Source organism: Mustelus asterias, unplaced genomic scaffold (assembly GCF_964213995.1).
Source record: "Mustelus asterias unplaced genomic scaffold, sMusAst1.hap1.1 HAP1_SCAFFOLD_2662, whole genome shotgun sequence".
Classification (NCBI taxonomy): domain Eukaryota; kingdom Metazoa; phylum Chordata; class Chondrichthyes; order Carcharhiniformes; family Triakidae; genus Mustelus; species Mustelus asterias.
The window spans coordinates 42,501-47,500 of NW_027592607.1; the positions used below are offsets into that span (position 1 = coordinate 42,501).

General features: G+C 65.8%; 1 non-coding gene and 1 pseudogene across 1 annotated transcript; both read left to right on the forward strand.

Moving 5' to 3' along the window:
• Nucleotides 1-3,072: 3,072 nt before the first annotated feature.
• LOC144489909 (5.8S ribosomal RNA) lies at nucleotides 3,073-3,226 on the forward strand. The gene has a single exon (XR_013497096.1). It is a non-coding gene; the product is annotated as a 5.8S ribosomal RNA (ribosomal RNA).
• A 1,260-nt stretch (nucleotides 3,227-4,486) lies between these two features.
• LOC144489907 (28S ribosomal RNA) overlaps nucleotides 4,487-5,000 on the forward strand; it is a pseudogene marked incomplete at its 3' end in the record, with an annotated part of 2,805 nt that continues 2,291 nt past the window's right edge.

The window sequence follows — 5,000 nt, forward strand, 5'->3', positions numbered from 1 at the left end:
GCACGCACGGCAACACGGCCGGCCTGCCTGCTTGGGACGATGCGGTCCTTTCGTTCAGCGGTTCCACGGTTTGGCCGGCGCGAGCAGATGCTTGGGGGGAGACGGTGGCGTCAGCCACGCACTCACTCTGCTTCTGCAGTCCGGTCCACTCCGCCCGTTCTAGCTGCTCGTTTGGTCCCTCGCCCTCCAGCAGACCGTTCCGCCGACGGTGCTCCTCCTCCGCAGCGACTTCTGCCTAGCCCCTCTGCCGGGTGCGATGTCTCCGGCGTCCGCACCGATCCTCGGCACGGCGCGGGTGCGCACCTGTGGGCTGCCGCCCCGTGCTCCACGTCCGTCCGTGTGTGCCCGCTGTGGGGACCGTCTTCCTCTCGCCTGGGCGACGGCTTGCGGGCTGCGACGTGACCTTGCCACCGCCTTGCAGCATTACATCCGCAGTTGAAACGAAGAGAGCTGCTGCGGGCTTGGGTGCTTGTCCTGGCGGCTTGTCGACGGGACCACGGTGAACGGCCACTGTGTGACTCCGCAGGGAGACGTTCTGGTGCAGTCAGGGGCCTTTTTGTCTCCCGCCGCGGTGAAGCTTTGGTCGCATTCTAGTCACTCTCTCTTCAATCCCGGTACGGGGTACCTGTTCATGCTCACCATTCCTCGAGCACCCGCGTGCAGAGGGTGGGTGCGAGGTTTAAAGATTCGTGGTCCGCCTGTCGGTCCGGTCTCGTGCTGACTTGAGCGAGTGTCCTCCGCGTTCGAGAGAATGTGCCTGTCCGCGGGGGCAGCCGCGCTTGCGAGCGTTCCGCCGCGCCCCCTTCCCCAGCCCGCCGAGGTTGGGGCGTGCGGGGTCGGCTTGCGCCCGTAGCGTCGGCCTGTCCTCCGCGGCTTGCACCCGACTCAGTCCGCTGCGGCCTCGCCTCGACTCTCGAGCCTTCCGCCAGACGGTGACACCAGAGAACTCTGCCTCTGGCTGTTGCGGGGCGTGACGGCGCGTGTCGGGCTCCGGCCCGTCACCCACGCCGGCACTCAACGCCTGCGAGCGCCCTGTTGCCTCCGAGAAAGGTTTTTCGCTTGATTGTCGCTCGAGTGCGTGTGCCTCCGGGGCTCACGCCGTGGTACGCGCCAGGCTGGGGCTCCACCGTCACGTCGGCGGGGGAGCGTTTAGCGCGTCCCAGGATCGGACAACCTCTCCGGGGGCCCGAGCCGAAACCCGACACGGTATAAAAGTCGTAACAAGGTTTCTGTTGGTGAACACGTTGTGAAGGATCTTTGTCGGCCGGGGGCCCGCCACCTCTCCGGGGAGGGCGGCCCGTCACTCCTTGAACGCGAAGGCTGGCGCCGGTTGGGCCAGGCAGGAGAGCCCCACGGGGGCCGGCCCCGGGGCCAGGTATCGGACAACCTCTCCGGGGGCCCGAACCGAAACCCGTAACACAGAATAAAAATCGTAACAAGGTTTCTGTTGGTGAACACGTTGTGAAGGATCTTTGTCGGCCGGGGGCCCGCCACCTCTCCGGGGAGGGCGGCCCGTCACTCCTTGAACTCGAAGGCTGCGCCGGTTGGGCCAGGCAGGAGAGCCTCACGGGGGTTGGCCCCGGGGCCGTGGCCCGTACTGACGCTGGCGCCTCCCACGCGGGTGGGAGGTCACACCGACAATTTCGCCGTACCCGTCGAACGGGCCTGGTCACCCGTACGCACGTTCCGCCGAAGCCGGGCGACGTCGATCTCGGTCCCACTCGGTTGGGCCGGCGCGCGGGCGCCGCCACCGACGAGCACGCACACGCTCGGTTGCACGCCGGCAAGTCCATGCGGGTGCCGCACACGCTACGCCTGCGCCGTTGGAAGGGCTTCGCCGTTGGCTTCGTAGGGTGTCTTTGCAGTCCGTCCGAGAGGTGGGGGCACGCACGGCAACACGGCCGGCCTGCCTGCGTGGGACGATGCGGTCCTTTCGTTCAGCGGTTCGGCGGTTTGGCCGGCGCGAGCAGACGCTCGGAGGGAGACGGTGGCGTCAGCCACGCACTCACTCCGCTTCTGCAGTCCGGTCCACTCCGCCCGTTCTAGCTGCTCGTTTGGTCCCTCGCCCGCCAGCAGACCGTTCCGCCGACGGTGCTCCTCCTCCGCAGCGACTTCTGCCTAGCCGCTCTGCCGGGTGCGATGTCACCGGCGTCCGCACCGATCCTCGGCACGGCGCGTGTGCGCACCTGTGGGCCGCCGCCCCGTGCTCCACGTCCGTCTGTGTGTGCCCGCTGTGGGGACCGTCTTCCTCTCGCCTTGGCGACGGCTTGCGGGCTGCGACGTGACCTTGCCACCGCCTTGCAGCATTACATCCGCAGTTGAAACGAAGAGAGCTGCTGCGGGCTTGGGTGCTTGTCCTGGCGGCTTGTCGACGGGACCACGGTGAACGGCCACTGTGTGACTCCGCAGGGAGACGTTCTGGTGCAGTCAGGGGCCTTTTTGTCTCCCGCCGCGGTGAAGCTTTGGTCGCATTCTAGTCACTCTCTTCAAAGCCCGGTGAGGGGTACCTGTTCATGCTCACCATTCCTCCGGCACCCGTGTGCGGAGGGTGGGTGCGAGGTTTAAAGATTCGTTGTCCGCCTGTCGGTCCGGTCTGGTCTCGTGCTGACTTGAGCGAGCGTCCACCGCGTTCGAGAGAATGTGCCTGTCCGCGGGGGCAGCCGCGCTTGCGAGCGTTCCGCCGCGCCCCCTTCCCCAGCCCGCCGAGGTTGGGGCGTGCGGGGTCGGCTTGCGCCCGTAGCGTCGGCCTGTCCTCCGCGGCTTGCACCCGACTCAGTCCGCTGCGGCCTCGCCTCGACTCTCGAGCCTACCGCCAGACGGTGACACCAGAGAACTCTGCCTCTGGCTGTTGCGGGGCGTGACGGCGCGTGGCGGGCCCCGGCCCCTCACCCACGCCGGCACTCAACGCCTGCGAGCGCCCTGATTCCTCCTTTTTTTCGCTTGATTGTCGCTCGAGTGCGTGCGCCTCCGGGCTCACGCCGTGGTACGCGCCAGGCTGGGGCTCCACCGTCACGTCGGCGGGGGAGCGTTTTGCGCGTCCCAGGATCGGGCAACCGATCCGAAACCCGATACAACTTTTAGCGGTGGATCACTCGGCTCGTGCGTCGATGAAGAACGCAGCTAGCTGCGAGAATTAATGTGAATTGCAGGACACATTGATCATCGACACTTTGAACGCACTTTGCGGCCCCGGGTTCCTCCCGGGGCTACGTCTGTCTGAGGGTCGCTTGACAATCAATCGCACTTCGCGCGCATCCGTGCGCCGAAGAGCGCGGCTGGGGTGTCGCAGAGGTGCCGTCCTCTCTGTCCCCCTAAGTGCAGACCCAGAGTAATCCGCGTCGGAGAGCTTGACCTCTTGGGTGCCGGCGTCCGCCTCCGGGCTCGTCGGCACTGCCCGCTCCCGCACTGGCCCAGCCACCTCGGGGTCGCCGGCACGGCTGTCATCGGGTTGCCAGAGAGAGAGAACGTGACTGCCTCGCTGCCGGGACCGTGTGTGCCTTCCATTAGGCTCGGGCCAGGGGGGTTGACTCTCTGTTGATGTGTGTGTGTGGCTCGTCCACGGGAAGGATCCGCAAGAGTTGGCTCGGTTGGGTGCTCCGGCACAGAGAGTGAGAGAGTGGAGTGACTGTCCGCTGGACGTCTCCGGACACGTTGCCTCGCGTGGTCCGTGCTCGGTTGCCTGCCGGTGGGTTGCCGTGGCCGTTCAGTGCCGTCGCGTGGAGGACGGCAGCTTGACGCGTGTGACGCTTGATGCCTGGATCGGTGCTCGGTCGTGCCGTGCTTTTCTTCCCTCTGTTGCGCGTGCGAGTGCTTGCATTTTTGTCGTGGGAATCCGTGGCGGTTGGGTGTCGTTGCTTGTGTTGCGCTGGAGCTGCGGCTCCTTCCACACTCCGCAGCCCACCCTCTGCCGTTGCGGTTCTGGGGCAATGTGCCTGCGCCCGCGTTCAACGTGTGCCTTGGGTTCGAATCGTCGCAGAGCCGACTTGGCCGTGTGGTCCTCGCTCCGGTGTCTCCCCGTGTCCTGCTGCCGCCGAAGTCTTCTACGTGAAAGGTGCTGTCCTGGCCGCGGCGTGGCCACCCGCCGCTTGCAGCCCGTGCGCTCCGCCGCCCGGCTTCGTCCTTGGCGTCTGGCCTTTCGCTCCGGCAGGCTGTGTGTCCCACGGCCCTGCTTTTCTCTCGCTCGATACCGCCGTCGCACCGCGACCCCGCCAGCAGCACTGCTTTCCGTTACCGTGGAGGTGGGCGCACGCCTCGCCGCAAACGATTCTCTGGAACAGTTGACGTGCCGAGCCCGGTCCGGCGCCGAGTGCGAGGGGGCACGCAGCGCTCGCAGTACCGTGTGCGTTCCGTGTGTGTCCGTGCCTGTGCATCCGCTGCGCAGCACGGCGCGCACTTGCGAGCACGCGTACGTGTGTGTGTCTGTGTGTGCGCCCGAAGCGCGTGGAGGCGCCGACGACCGGCCGGCCAGAGCACTCGTTGCTGCCTACGACCTCAGATCAGACGTGTCAACCCGCTGAATTTAAGCATATTACTAAGCGGAGGAAAAGAAACTAACAAGGATTCCCCTAGTAACTGCGAGTGAAGAGGGAAGAGCCCAGCGCCGAATCCCCGCTCGCCTGCCGGGCGTGGGAAATGTGGCGTAAAGGAGACCTTTCTCTGACGATGCTCGAGGGGCCCAAGTCTTTCTGATCGAGGCGTGGCCTGTGGAAGGTGTCAGGCCGGTTGCGGTCCCTGGCTCGTCGTGATTGAGTCTTCTCGGAGTCGGGTTGCTTGTGAATGCAGCCCAAAGTGGGTGGTAAACTCCATCTAAGGCTAAATACTGGCACGAGACCGATAGTCAACAAGTACCGTAAGGGAAAGTTGAAAAGAACTTTGAAGAGAGAGTTCAAGAGGGCGTGAAACCGTTAAGAGGTAAACGGGTGGGGTCCGCGCAGTCCGCCCGGAGGATTCAACTCGGCGACTCGGGTCGGTCGCGTCGGGGCTTGGGCGGATCCCCGTTG